This window comes from Triticum urartu, chromosome 4A, assembly GCF_056163025.1.
Source record: "Triticum urartu cultivar PI428250 chromosome 4A, HENAU_Tu73, whole genome shotgun sequence".
NCBI lineage: Eukaryota > Viridiplantae > Streptophyta > Magnoliopsida > Poales > Poaceae > Triticum > Triticum urartu.
The window spans coordinates 529584582-529600483 of NC_141876.1; the positions used below are offsets into that span (position 1 = coordinate 529584582).

At 45.8% G+C, this 15902-nt stretch overlaps 1 pseudogene; it reads right to left on the bottom strand.

The window, feature by feature from the left end:
• Positions 1–2682: 2682 nt before the first annotated feature.
• Positions 2683–15902, bottom strand: part of LOC147976439 (uncharacterized) — an 84833-nt pseudogene continuing 71613 nt past the window's right edge.

Sequence of the window (15902 nt, forward strand, 5' to 3'; positions counted from 1 at the left end):
TATATCTATCTATCTGGGGCCCCTCCAGACACGAGGCTTCCCTTGTACTCGCCACGAGAGCTATTTATCGCTTTAAGCGATACGATAGCCTCCTCACTCCGAAGGAATCTTCCTCTGTCGTATGAATCAGGCTGGCCCATTTTATACATTTTTCACCAGATCTCTTGTTTCTGTTTTTTCTTTTCTTTTTTCTTCTCCATTTTTTCATTCTTTTTTTGCACTTTGTTTTCTTTCTTTCTTCCTTCCTTTCTTTCTTTTTTCGTTTTATTTTGTTTGTTTTTTCTTATCATTTTATGTTTTCTTTTCTTTTTTCTTCTCCATTTTTTGTTTTTATTCAGTTATTTGTTATGTTTGTTTATGTTTTCACTTTACATTTTCGTATATATAAAAACGATAAAAATCGTAACAAAGTTGACATTGCCTAACGCCACACATGGCCAACAAATGTTCCTACTCTTTCAGGCTCACATCCAGTCGCCACCATCAAGGTGGTGTCCTTGACTTCAAAGAAATCCGTCAGTGGGCGGTTCTCAGGAACGGAGGTCGCAACAACATGAGTGGAGACCTCGCTACAGCGCGACTCAAGCGTGCAAGCACAAGTCAGGCTCCTTCGTTGGCGGCAGCTTCTTGGAGGTCGACCAAGCGATCCCAGGCTCCAACTACACGTTCGATCAACGGACCCAAGTGGACATCAACATCCTGCGAGATCCACATCGAAACCTGCCACACGGGTCAGCGCCTAGTGACAACACCAAGGCTGTCTTGATCCGGCACAACATATATTTACGGAAGAATACCTGCAACAATTAACCACAATTAGCAAACATGGCGAGACGCCAGACAAAAAGCACGTCACAGAAGGACAAAGAAAGGGCATCCACCTCGGGCGACCTCCTGGAGCTTGGCTATTTGGCCGTATTGATCTGACAGTTTCACCGACATGCATTGACCGACCTCTCGCAGGGCGGCCCCCTCGGCAATCGAAGGGCCCTCACGCTTCCCTGAAGCTTCAATCTCATCCCGGATGGACTGGATTAGTCACCGCAGGTCGGCCTCTGCCACTCTCTCATTTTGCACCATTGCCCGGAGACTGGAGGTAATGTTTTGGTTGGAATCCCCAGCGTCTCGCGTTTTCAACAATAATTCCTGGCAGGAACAGCCCTCCAAAGCATCCAACTCGGCGATGCTCTGTTAATTGCTGGCCTCCTTCCAAACCAAGCTAAGACAACGACGAATCTCGCAATATTGCTCCTCGGCTGCTTCATCACAGCAATAACAAGCTATATCAGCAAAAAACAAGTCTACACCAATTAAATGCTAGTAAGCAGAAGGTAGGTACTCACAGATGCAATCGGATACTGAGGCCTCCAACGCAGCAGTTCGGGCCTTCTCGCTCTCTAGCAATTGGCGCCCCCTCTCAATCTTCTTGGTCAGCAAAGCGCCGCGCTCCTGCAGGACCTACCATCAATGGGATCAAAAATCAATACATTTACAGGCCATGTCTACAACACAAGCAATTACGAAAACAAGTGCACACATCCTGTCCACAAGCACTTACGAAATATAAGCAGCACGACGCGAAATAAAACACGACACGTCAGCCTAATCCAGAATGTAAAATCATCACTTAACTAACAAGCATCACAAGAGTATAATGAAAACAAAGCTAATGCATTAAAAGAAGGTTGCAAACCTTGATGAACTGAACAAAGAAAAAGCAGACTGGATAGATGGATTCCAGGTGAAACATTCGAAACTATACCCCAAATATCGTTCTTCTGTTACAGAAGATGCATAAACAATGGGGTTCCTTGCCCGAAATTCATCATAGTAAGCTTGGTGCAGATTACTGTATCATGAATAGGATATTTAAGACCAGAACACAAAAGAGTTGCTGTTACATGCATATGCAAAAAACTAAGCTCTAAAATTTGAACAGAGATGCTATTCTCTTACTAAGCTCTTAAATTTCTTCTCCCGGAACAGAGATGCTATTCTTTTGCAAAGCTTTTAAATTTATACACAATTTTGATAGAAACATGTGAGACGTCCCTTGCTTATTGCTGATACTGCAACTGTAGTTTATATGAGTCTACTTTTGTGCTTCCATACACCTGTTATGAAGCATTCATCCTGACAAAAAAAAACAAAGGATGACATTGGACTCTTCTACCAATTCTAGAACTTGTTCCTTTCTGAACCAAGCATCAACCAAAAAGTCATGTCAAATTTGAACCAAAACACATATCAAACATCATAAAGAGAGAGAGAGAGAGAGAGAGAGAGAGAGGTCAGAAAGGAGGGGAAGGATTGGGAGCAGGTCACCTAAGCAAAGTAGATCACGAGCACCAAAATCCTACATGAGGCAGCATGGTGCAGAACAAATTATTGGGATGGATGCCATACAACTTAGAAATGATGCCTGAAATGGAAAGGTTGCACAAGGCACTCAAGAATCATCTAAAGCACTTATAAATATAAAACAATAGAATATAGACAGAAGGGAGATGAGAATGTATCCTTAAATTCATAAACCAGGAACACTAACTGGGCTTTCACAAGATGCCTACACTTGAAAACCCGATGATTGTTTTCTGCAGAAAAATCACAATGGAATGGTATCAATGCATCATATGAGGAAATTGCAAATCATGGGGTGGAAGTGGAGAAACCATCATATACTTTGGCATTGATAAACTCGGTTATCCCAAAAGTTTGTAAGCATGGAGCTCTTCTATCTGAACCCAAACCTGCAAAGCAATCAACAACACGAGTCAATTCATAAGCAAATCCAGAGAGAGAGAGGGAGAACTGGAACAAGGGCTCCAAGAGGAGGAAGCAAGCGAGGGGAGGAGGCGGCGCGCCAGTTGCTCTGCTCGCTTCTCTGCACTTACGCAGCTGCCTGGCTTCTGGTCCAAGCCAGAGAGGAGCAGCCGCCATTTGAGGAGCCCTGGCTTCCCTTCATCTTCTTCAGTGGCCCGTGCTGGACAGTGGGAGATAAAGCCCCACCATTCCCCACCTGCTGCTCCTTGCGCCCCACGCCAGCCTCTCCTCCAGGGCCGGCACTGAAGGGGGGCAGAGGGGGCCGCCGCCCCAGGCCCCCCAAGCTGCAGGGGCCCCAACCCAAGGTACGTACGCTGCTAGCTTAGGCTAGCCCACACACGCAGCTACGCATTATTTTGTTTTGGAAAAGGAGCTGAGCACTACATGGGCTGGACACGCAGATGTAAGCACGGCAAGCCCACGCACGCAATCGCTAGTTCCTCGACTCATCATAACCGTACGTACTAGCCTCGAACGCGCTCCTGTTCGCTTTCCTAATTCCCCTTTCTTTCAAGATCCAATCTTCCCGACCCCCCGGATCTGATTGCAAGTCGCTGTTTCGCCGGCGAGCTCCGCTCTCCTGTCTCCACTCGAGATGTCATCCACGTCGTGTCATCTCCGAGCGCACCATAATGACATGCCAGGTTGCCAATGGCAGTCCCCTTCGTGTCATGGCAGAGCGCCCGATCAGGCCATTAGCAAAGCAGATCCAACCGCTCTAAGGTATACCATGTTATTCACTATTACTCCCTCCATTCCTAATTATATGTCTTCCTAGTGATTTCAAAAAGACTGCATATGGATGTATATAGACGTATTTTAGAGTGTAGATTCACTTATTTTGCTTCGTATCTAATGCATATTAGCATCTCTAAAAAACTTATATTTAGGAACGGAGAAAATAGTTTATTATAAGTAGCCCTTCTTTGCACATATTCAACTTATGTTCTATTTTATTTATTTACAATATCGTTTTTGTGTGTATAAACTATTTCATATAAATATTTGTTTTGATTTGATTAAAGTATATATACACATACTAGAAATTACTCGTGCATTGCAACAAATATAAAATAAACTGATACATGTTGATAAACTTGAAACAAACACCCCGCTCTCGGTATATATATCACTACAAATATGTTAGGACTCATCCATAGTATATTCCTCTTATTTGTTTGGATGATGTCGGGAAAGGTTGGGGCTGGTTCGGACACACTAACGGATTTATTACAAACATGATGCATAATGGGGGTCTCTTTTCAATACCATTACCTACATCACATGCATTAGATGCAAACCGAATGATCAAATTTAGGGATAACACACATGCCATCGTCGTTGGCTGAGTCTTTTAAAGAGCAAAGATGGTTAGTATTATTATTATGATTTTCATGCAAAGGGGGCCCCGAGTTTTGGTTTCGCCCCGGGCCCCCAAAATCTCAAGACCGGCCCTGCTCTCCTCCACCCCGTGATGTGTGCACCGCCTAGAGCTCATGCCTCGTGCTTCATCCCCCCGCCGCTAGCCTAATGACCACCCCTGCTCCTCCACCCCCACAGTAAAGACCCTGTCGCCCTGGTCTTCCACGACGACAACCTGCGCCCGATCCGGGCAAAGGGCAAGCAATGGGGAGGCAAGGATGAGGAAAACGGGAGGTGCAAGAGGAGGCTGGATAGGAAGTTGAGATGGACGCCGGCAAACGAGGGATGGAGGGACATATGCGTGATTGGGGCTAGGGTTCATATGGGGTTGCACGCAAAAGCGAAGACGCCAAATACGAGCAGTACAACATGCGACATGTGAGGATAGGGTCGCTCGCACCCATGAAGGGCTCACCCGGGCCACTAAGGAGGAAGATCGAGCCCACCGGTGAGGGATATTGAAAATTAACCGCACGGTGAAAACTAGCAGAACAAATCTCCAAGACGAACCAGTTGGCCAAAAGCAACTCAATCGAACGGCCAACGAAGCTTCAATCTAGGGGAGTGCTGGGAGGCTGAGTTGGCCAACCTCATTATAGGTTAGAATGTTGATGACATGATCATGAATGGCGACGACCCCGAGTATATTGCCTTTGTGAAGGCACGTCTTAGTGAGCAGTTTCTTATGTCTAATCTTGGCCCCCTTCGCTACTTTCTTCAAATAAAGGTCTCTTCTACTTCTGGTGGATATATTTTTCTCATCGTTGTCAGACTATTCTTTTGGATATATTTTTCTAATCGTGATTGAACTCTTCTTTTTTATATGTTGATGACATGATCATCAATTGGGACGACCCTGAGTATATTGCCTTTGAGAAGGCACTTCTTAGTGAGCAGTTTCTTTTTCTTATGTCTGATCTTGGCCATCTTCCATACTTTCTTGGGATAGAGGTCTCTTCTACCACTAATGGCTTTACTCCCTCCATCCGAAAATACTTGTCGGAGAAATTTCAGGTAGTATTTCCCAAGACAAATATATCCAGAATCTTCTTGCTCGTGCTACTCTTACTAAGGAGTGCACTATTGAGACTCCCATGGAGCTCAATGTTCACCTTCGTGCTACTGATGGTGACAGTGTCTGATCTGACACGTTATCGTCATCTTGATGGGAGTCTTGTCTATCTAGATGTCACTCGTCCAGGTATCTTCGATCATGTCCATATTTTCAGTCAGTTTGTCTCTGTGCCCACATTGGTTCACTATAGTCACCTCCTTTGTGTTCTCCGATATCTTCGTGGCATTATCTCTCGCTGTCTATTCTTTCCCTGCTCCAGTTCATTACAGCGTCAGGCCTACTCAAATGCTATGTGGGCTAGTGATCCCTAGGATTGTTGTTCACTTTTTGTTTACTATGTTTTTCTTGGTGGTTCTCTCATTGCCTCTAAGACAAAGAAACAGACTGCAGTTTCAGGTTCGAGTGAAGAGGCCGAGTCGCGAGCTATGGCTCTTTTGGCGGCAGAGGTGACTTGGTTACGATGCTTACTTTAGAAGTTTGGTGTTTCTGTCACTACACTCTGCTCTTGTCTGACATTACATGTGCTCCTAGTATTGTGAGCGACCCTGTGAAGAATGAGCTCACCAAGCATATTGGTGTTGATGCTTCTTTTGTGCATGCCGTTGTGCAAGATTCAGGTTATTACCCCTCAGTATGTGCCTACCGAGTTACAGTTGGCGGATTTCTTTAGATAGGCCCAGACTAGAGCACAACATGACTTCTATCTCTCCAAACTTGATGTTGATCCATCATGAGTTTGGGAGGGGGGGGGGGGTTAAGAGTTATATATGTAGCCATGTACCCCTTTGTATTTTCCCCGTTCTATAATGTTTTTTTTCATATTGTAACACACTTGCATGTTTGTGTATAATGGCATATGGCCACCTCGAAATACAAGTTGCATATTTCCTAACAGGTACGATCCCTCCTGGTTAATGGCCAAGGACTTCTTAGCATTTCATTTTTTCATGTTCCTCGATTTACCATGCAGCTCATTTTTTGTGGTCAAATTGTTGACTCTGGTTGTCGGGTAATTCTCGACTTTGACTCATGCTTTGTTCCAGAACGTCACACTAGTGCTCTCCTTGGTGCTGGCCCCCGGTGGCTTGACTCAAAGGGCCTCTAGGAGTTCTTTTTCTTATGTCTGATCTTGGCCATCTTTCATACTTTCTTGGGATAGAGGTCTCTTCTACCACTAATGGCTTTACTCCCTCCGTCCGGAAATACTTGTCGGAGAAATTTCAGGTGGTATTTCCCAAGAAAATATATCCAGAATCTTCTTGCTCGTGCTACTCTTATTGATGAGTGTACTATTGAGACTCCCATGGAGCTCAATGTTCACCTTCGTGCTACTGATGGTGACCGTGTCTGATCTGACACGTTATCGTCATCTTGATGGGAGTCTTGTCTATCTAGATGTCACTCGTCCAGGTATCTCTGATCATGTCCATATTTTCAGTCAGTTTGTCTCTGCGCCCACATTGGTTCACTATAGTCACCTCCTTTGTGTTCTCCGATATCTTCGTGGCATGATCTCTCATTGTCTATTCTATCCCTGCTCCAGTTCATTACAGCGTCAGGCCTACTAAAATGCTACGTGGGCTAGTGATCCCTAGGATTGTTGTTCACTTTTTGTTTAGTGTTTTTCTTGGTGGTTCTCTCATTGCCTCTCAGACAAAGAAACAGACTACAGTTTCAGGTTCGAGTGAAGAGGCTGAGTCACGAGCTATGGCTCTTTTGACGGCAGAGGTAACTTGGTTACGATGCTTACTTCAGAAGTTTGGTGTTTCTATCACTACACTCTGCTCTTGTCTGACATTACATGTGCTCTTAGTATTGTGAGCGCCCCTGTGAAGAATGAGCTCACCAAGCATATTGGTGTTGATGCTTTTTTTGTGCATGCCGTTGTGCAAGATTCAGGTTATTGCCCCTCAGTATGTGCTTACCGAGTTACAGTTGGCGGATTTCTTTAGATAGGCCCAGACTAGAGCACAACATGACTTTTATCTCTCCAAACTTGGGGTTGATCCATCATGAGTTTGGGGGGGGGGGGGGGGAGGGGGTGTTAAGAGTTATATATGTAGCCGTGTACCCCTTTGTATTTTCCCCGTTCTACAATGTTTTTTTTCATATAGTAACACACTTGCACGTTTGTGTATAACAACATGTGGCCACCTGGAAATACAAGTTGCATATTTCCTAACAGGTACGATCCCTCCTGGTTAATGGCCAAGGACTTCTTAGCATTTCGTCTTTTAATGTTCCTCGATTTACCATGCAGCTCATTTTTGGTGGTCAAATTGTTGACTCTGGTTGTCGGGTAATTCTCGACTTTGACTCATGCTTTCTTCCAGAACGTCACACTAGTGCTCTCCTTGGTGCTGGCCCCCGGTGGCTTGACTCAAAGGGCCTCTAGGAGCTTGATTGGCTTCACCTTCTCTCCGTTGCCACCATCACAAGTCTCTCCACCTTTGTTTCCTTGTCTACCAGCTCTTTTCAGCATTGCGAATCGCCTTGGACACTTGTGTGACTCTCGTCTCTTGTCCTTCATTCGGTGTGGTCTTCTTGAAACGTGTGGGGCCTTAATGCACTAACGCGAACCATTGCCCTCTGTGTTCGCCTCAAGCACCCCCTTGGTGATTGTCAACCTTATATGGTCCTTTCCCTGATGCAAATTGCTTCGCTTTGCTCCAAGAGCTATGAGTTCCGCTCCTCGCACCATGGTCCTTGGGTCGTTACCGGTGACTACTTTATCTAGCAGGCAAGGGATAAGAATAACACTAACCAAAAAAAAGATAGATGGTCAAATTTCACCATTTCCTTAATGACCTTGAGCTTTGCAAGATCAACCTCGTTGGTTGGAACTACAGTTGGAGCAACAAGCTCCTTCATGCTCACCGACAAGGGCTAGCACGCCAGATCGCAACCCTCATGCTCAAGGTTGACACTGCGAAGGCATTCGGTTCAGTCTCATGGCCCTTCCTCCTATGAACGCGTGGCACGCTGACATTGGCGACAGATTCACCTAGTGGGTCTAAATGATTCTACCATGGACATCCTCAAAAGACATCCTCAACAAGATGCCCGGAAGGCATATTCTTCACCATCATGGCATGTGGCAACATGACCACTTTTTGTCGTTGTTGTTTCTTCTTTTGTGTTGGTGGTGCTCGACGCCTTGTTGGTCCATGTGAAGAGCGTTATCATGTCGGAGCCATCGCACTGGCATCCATGAAGCACCTCATGTCACTGTACAATGTCGACATGGGCATCCTCCTGTCTTTGACATGCAGCAACCTGATCTTGGTGGCGTGTCAAACTTATGCACCAACTTTGAAAAGTGCTCCTTTGCACCAAACTGCTGCAGCATCGTCCAGATTTAGGTGATCAAGTTAAGCTTCGCATGTGCTTTCTCATTGCTCCCGTGCACCTAACTCAGCCTCCCCTTGTCGTGCAAGAAGATTCAAACGGTCCACCTGTGGCCTCTTCCAGACAAAGTTCTCAACTTCCTCCCCACTTGGATTGAGAGTCTACTCAACATAAGACCTCCTGTCTTCAACGTGCGTCAACCTGATACCTCCTGTCTTCGACGTGCGTCAACCTGATCTTGGTGGCGTGACAAACTTATGCACCAACTTTGACAAGTGCTCCTTTGCGCCAAACTGCTGTAGCATCGTCCAGATTTAGGTGATCAAGTTAAGCTTCGTATGTGCTTTCTCATTGCTCCCGTGCACCTACCTCAACCTCCCCTTGTCGTGCAAGAATATTCAAACGGTCCACCTGTGGCCTCTTCCAGACAAAGTTCTCAACTTCCTCCCCACTTGGATTGAGAATCTACTCAACATGAGAGGCTCCTCAAATTTGCTCTCCATCCCAGATTATCAAGCCATCGCCATAAAACTACCTCTGTGGTTACTTGCGGAGATCGAGAAGTGCATTCGCGCTTTCCTTTAGAGCGGGACCGACATAGTCAACGATGGGCAATTTATGGTTACCTGGAGCAAGGTGTGCTCCATGTGGAACTCAGCGGCTTCAGAATCCTTGAGTGCATCTCTCATTTGTTGGGCAGATTCCTTGTTGAGCAGGGTACACTTCCTTAGTTCTCTTGTCCTGGTGCTCATGCTCAGAATGATGTTGCTGAGCGCAAACATGGTCACCTTCTTGAGGTGGCTCGTGCGTTGATGATTGTCATGGTTACCTTCTTGAGGTGGCTCGTGCGTTGATGATTGTCATGGTTACCTTCTTGAGGTGGCTCGTGCGTTGATGATTGTCGCCTCTCTTGCACCTCACTTTTGGGTTGACGTAGTTTCTACTCCATCTATGTCATCAACATTCATCCTTCCTCTGCTCTACAAGGTGACATTCCTCTCGAGCGTTTTTTTGGTCATTCTCCTAACTCAATAATTCCTTTGTTTGCTTACATTTGCTACATTTTTTTTGCCCCCCCCTCTCGAATGCAGCAAACTAACTGCTCAGTTTGTTGAATGTGTCTTCTTAGGTTACAGTGATGAGCAAGGCTATCGGGTTGGGATTCTGTCAGTCGTCAATTTCTCGAGATGTGACTTTTGATGAGTCTCGTCCTTTATATGCCGATGCTACATATCAACGCGCCATGGCTAAGATCTTTGATGAGATCATACATAAGATTGTCGAGTGTTATGTAGATGATCTCATTGTAAAGGTGGTATCCTATGAAGAACATCTTCAACATCTCCAAATCGTACTCGACCGCCTAAGGCAACATGCACTCAAGTTAACCCCGTCGAAGTGCGCCTTCATGGTCTCGTCAGGCATTCCAACGGTTTCTCATTCGACATCAGGTAATAGAAATCAACCTGAGTAAAATCAAGGCCATACTCGAAATGCCTCGTCCTCAAAACCTTAAGCAGCTGTGTTTGCTCGTCCATCCTCTCCTTTGGCCTCCCCCATTGAGGATATTTGTTTCCTCACTTTTTCCAATACACCTATCACTCAAGTATTTGCTCTCGTCCACCCATCCCACCGTGTCTTTCCGTAGTACTATTGTAGACCCCACACCGTCGTCACCTGCGGCTTCCCCACCCCGTTTATTACCTGAGACTACCTCTCCTAGCTCGTCCCCTGAGGCCGCCCTATTGACTCCACCTCATCTTCGTTACTTCATTAACCATCCGCGTATTTTGGGTTGATCTGATGAGCCATCTCCCTCGACTACTATCTTCTTCTATTGGTAACGCACTGCCTCCGGCTCAACCTACTTATGGCTTCCGAGCTCGCCCACTTCCTCTTATTGACGCTTATGGTTAGTCTGGGGCCACACTTCTTGAGACGACTTCTTAGCTTGACAGCGTTGTTCGTGCCAAATGGCAGCATGCGACGACAGCTGAGATTGATGCTCCTGCGTGCATCGGCACGAGGGATCTCATTTCCCTTCGTCCTCCTGCTCGTCTCATCACTTATAAGTGGGTCTACAAGGTTAGTTAAGCCTCTGACGGTTCTATTGAGCATTACAAAGCTTGTCTAGTGGTGAGAACATGGTCATGACTATGATGAGATATTTGCTCCTATACAGCCCAAATGACCACTCTTCGCACACTTTTTGATGTGGCTTTTGTTCGCCACTAGTCTCTCTCTCTCGCTCCCTCCCTCTCTCTCTCAGCTTGATGTCAAGAATGCCTACATGTAGCCACCACCTGGGTGTTCCCTTCCTAATGGCATGGTCTATCGTCTTCGTCACTCTATATGGTCTTAAGCAAACCCCTCGTGCCTGGTTTGAGCACTTTGTCTTAGTAGTGACTATGGCTGGTTTTTCGGCCAGTGCTCATGATCCTTCACGTTCTATCCACCATTCAACTCGTGGTCCAACACTTGTTCTATATGCCAATCATCACTGGTGACAAAGTACATTGCATTTGTGAAGGCTCGTCATAGTGAGTTTCTTATGTCCGATATTGGTCCTCTTCGCTACTTCCTTGAGACTGAGGTTTCTTCTACCTCTAATGGCTTCTTTATTTGCTATAAGAGAAGTATAGCTAGGATCTTCTTGCTCGTGTTGCTCCTACTGATGAGCACACTGTTGAGACTCCTATGATTCTCTTGGAGACATTGTTCTCTTAAAGTTTGGGGTCCATCTCCCTTTGCCTCGAAAGGAGGTCATCGCTACTATACTGTCTTTATAGATGACTTCTCTCAGCACAGCTAGATATACTTTATTTCTTCTCATAGTGGTGTCTTATCCATATAAGTGTTTTGATGACATGGTTCACACTAAGTTCTCTACGCCTAGTCTTGTATTTTGTGATGACTCTGGTGGAGAATACATCTCCACGTTGTTGCTTTGAGTCCTTGTCGAGCAGGGTACTCTTGCTCAGTTCTCTTATCCTGGTGCTCATGCTCAGAATGGCGTGGTTGAGCGCAAGCATCATCACCTTCTTGAGAAGGCTCGTCCATTGATGGTCACTGTCTCTCTTCTACCACACTTTTGGGCCGAGTCTGTCTCCAGTTCCATCTATCTCATCGACCTTCGGCAATCCAATCCACTGAGTGGGGGTCTCCTTTCGAACGTCTATTTGATCGTTTCCTGATTGTTCGACGCTTCAATTGTTTGGTTGTGTTTGTTGTGTCCTTCTTGCCCCTCGTGAACGCACCAAACTTACAACAATGAGCATAAGGGATATCATTGTTAGGATCATGTTGGTCGTCAGATGACTATTTCTTGGGATATGACTTTTGATGAGTCTCGTCCCTTCTACCCGCGTCCATCTTCCCCGACCTTTTCCATGGAGGATATCTGTTTCCTCACTTTTCCCGACACTCCTATCACCCTTGTTGAGCCCTAATCCATTCCTCGTACTACTCCTCTATTATTCCAGATTCAGCACCATCATCACCTATGATTTCCTCACCTCGCCTGTCACAGGATTCTACACCTTTATCACCGGTGGCTTCCTTGTCTTCATCACTTGAGTTTATCTCGTTGATTCTTCCTCGTATTCTTCCATATTTGCCTCACTTTTATACACGTCATTCATGTGTTGTGGATGTGTCTACTGATGTGCCATCTTCCCCGTCTCATCCTACTTATGGGTCCACGTCCGCTTTTGCCTGTTGCCCGCCTTAGTCTTTCAGTCTCTTGGCTTGATGTCAAGAATGGCTACATGTAGCCACCACCTGGGTCTCTTCCTAAGGGGCAAACCCCTCGTGCCTGATTTGAGCGCTTAAGTGGTGCCTGTGGCTAGTTTTTCGATGAGTGCTCATGATCCTGAACATCTGTCCACCATTCAACTCATGGCCAAACACTTACCCTATATGTCGATCATCACTGGCGACGACTAAGTACATTGCCTATGTGAAGGCTCGTCATAGTGAGTTTCTTATGTACGATCTTAGTCCTCTTCGCTACTTAAGATTGAGATTTCTTCTACCTCTAATGGCTTCTTTATTTCCTATAACAGAAGTATATCCAGGATCTTGCTCGTGTTGCTCTTACTAATGGCGCACTATTGAGACTCCAATGGAGTCAACGTCCACCATTGTGTCCACCTCCACTCCCTGTCAGTCTAGATGGGCATCCTTTGCTTTGCTGTGGAGCGGCACCAATGGCAAGCAGGAGCTCGGACAGTCGAAATAGAGGACACAACACAACCTAAAGTCGGGGCCAAGGGCGCACAGTAGTAGATGTGGGGTGCTTAATTAAGTGTGTGGCACAAAACTCACAAACAGGAGAAGAACACCAAGCCGAATCAGCGGTGAACAGAGAGTGCACACGCACATGGGATGTTGGATCAAGTTCCTCTACTGCCACCGCCACCAGTCTCTCCACCTTTGTTGCATTGTCTACGAGTTATTTTCAGTAGTGACATCATCACCTTGGGTCACTTGTGTGGCTCTCATCTCTCATCATTAGTTCGACGTGGTCTTCTTGGATACGTCTCCAACGACGTATTTAAACCATCGAGTTGTCACCTTGGTAGACAGGTCTAGTTTCCTTATAGTCATATTGAGACAGTGTCTCGGCGTCCTTTTAACCTTGTTCACTCTGATGTGTGGGGCCCATCTCCCTTTGCCTCGAAAGGAGGTCATTGCCAGTATATTATCTTTATAGATGACTTCTCTCGACACACCTGGATATACTTTATTTCTTCTCGTAGTGAGGTCTTATCTATATATGTGTGTTTTGCTGCCATAGTTCACGCTCACTTCTCTACGCCTATTCGTGTGTTCTGTGACGACTCTAGTGGGGAGTATATCTCCAAGTTGTTGCATGGAGTCCTTGTTGAGCAGGGTACTCTTTCTCAGTTATCTTGTCCTGGTGCATATGCTCAGATGGCGTGGCTAAGCGCAGACATCATAAGCTTCTTGCGATGGCTCGTGTGTTGATGGTCTCTGCCTCTCATCCACCGCACTTTTGGGTCGAGTCTGTCTCCACTTCCATCTATCTCATCAACCTCCATCCACTACTTTGTCGGGTGGCGCTGCTTTCGAGCGTCTCTTTGATCGTTTCCTGATTATTCGACGCTTCAATTGTTTGGTTGTGTTACTATGTCCTTCTTGCCCCTCGTGAACACACCAAACTGACTGCTAAGTCCGTTGAGTGTGTCTTCTCATGATACAACGATAAGCATAAGGGATATCGTTGTTGGGATCATGTTGGTCGTCATATGCCTATTTCTCAGGATATGGCTTTTGATGAGCCACGTCCCTTCTAGCCGCGTCCACTTCGACCTTTTCAGTGGAGGATATCTATTTCCACAATTTTCCCAACACTCCTATCACTCCGGTTGAGCCCTTATTCACTCGCCGTACTGCTCCTGCTTCTCCGATTATTGCAGATCCAACGCCATCATCCCCGATGATTTCCTCACCTCGCTTATCATAGGATTCTACACATTCATCGCCGGTGGCTTCCTCGTTCCATCACCTGAGTTTATTCCAATGATTTCTACTCGTATTCTTCCATCTTTTCCTCACTTTGATACACACTATCTATGAGTTGTGTCGTCTTCCCCATCTCAGCTTACTTATGGCTTGCATCCTCGTCCGATTCCGCATGTTGACTGCCTTGGTCGTTGGCACTACTTTTCTTGAGCCGGCTTCTCATTGTGATGTTGCTCATACCAAATGGAACCTTGCGATGGTGGAGGAGAATGCTTGAGCGCATCGGCACATGGGATATTATTTCTATTCCTCCTCGTGTTTGTCCCATCACCTGGTGGGTCTACAAGATTAAGACTCGCTTTGATGCTTCTCTTAAGCGTTACAAAGCTCGTACTATCACTCGTGGCTTTCAGCAGAAGCATGGTGCTGATTACGATGAGACATTTTGCTCCTGCAAACCATATGATCTCTGTTTGCCACTAGTTTGTGTCCCGGCTTGATGTTATGAATGCCTTTCTTAATGGTGAGCTGCGTGAGGAGGTTTACATGCACCCACGACCTGGTTATTCTACTCCTAATGACATGCTTTGTCGTCTTTATCGCTCTCTCTATGGCTTTAAACAAGCCCCTCGTGCCTGATTTGAGTATTCTGCCTTTGTGGTGGCTACCGCTGAGCGAGTGCTCATGATCCTACATTGTTTGTCCACCTTTTTGCTCTTGGTAGGACTCTTCTGCCATATGTTGATGACATGACATTCACCGGCAAAGACCCCCGAGTATATTGCCTTTGTGAAGGCACGTCTTAGTAAGCAGTTTCTTATGTCTGATCTTGGCCCTCTTTCAAGAAAAATAATCCATGATCTTCTTGCTCGTGCCGCTCTTACTGATGAGTGCACTGTTGAGACTCCCATGGAGCTCAATGTTCACCTCTGCTATTGAAGATGACTCTTTGTCGGATCTAACACCTTATTGTCATCTTGTTGGGAGTCTTATCAATCTGGCTGCCACTCGCCCGAAAGAAGAAATAGACTGCACTGCCCCTTGTTCGGGTGCAACTCCTCCCGAAGCGTCGTTGCTCCACCGTCCTACACCCTCTACCATATGCTCTGCAGCATTGCCGTCGTGGTGGCAACCTTGCTAGTGGCGATGCCTCTCGCACAATGTCGCAAGAGCCTTCATCCTCTCAAGTGGCATGAAAGGAGGGGATAATGCCGCCATTGCCGCTGGCGTTCTCTCTCTACGATCGTGAATTATTTTTTTGAATTTTTTGAATTGCTTACCACATGTGACACGTGCGGATCATGAAGTGTTTGGGAATGAGACTAAGAAATATGGGAAATGAGATAAATGACTGGCGCATTAGGGGAATGAGGCCTAAACATAATTGCTGAGATGAGTTATAGCTACCAAAATCATTGGTGCATTCTTCTCCAAAGTAGGACACGCTTTTGATGCAAACAGGATCGAGTGGGATTTACTCGTATTCTATCCGGTCCGAATGATAATCTTCTTTTATTTGGCAAACTTTAACCCTTGCTTTCAAAAAATAATTTGATCCAAACAGTAAATATATCATTGACCATAATTCTTTATACATCACACCATATCCTTAGTGTTAATCTTCATGAACTAGCCAATGCAAACCAAAAGTCCAAAATAATGGAAAGGGCTAGACAATTCACGCAACCTAAAGTCTGAACTAATGGAAAGGGCTAGGCAATCCACATACACACTTCAACACTTACAA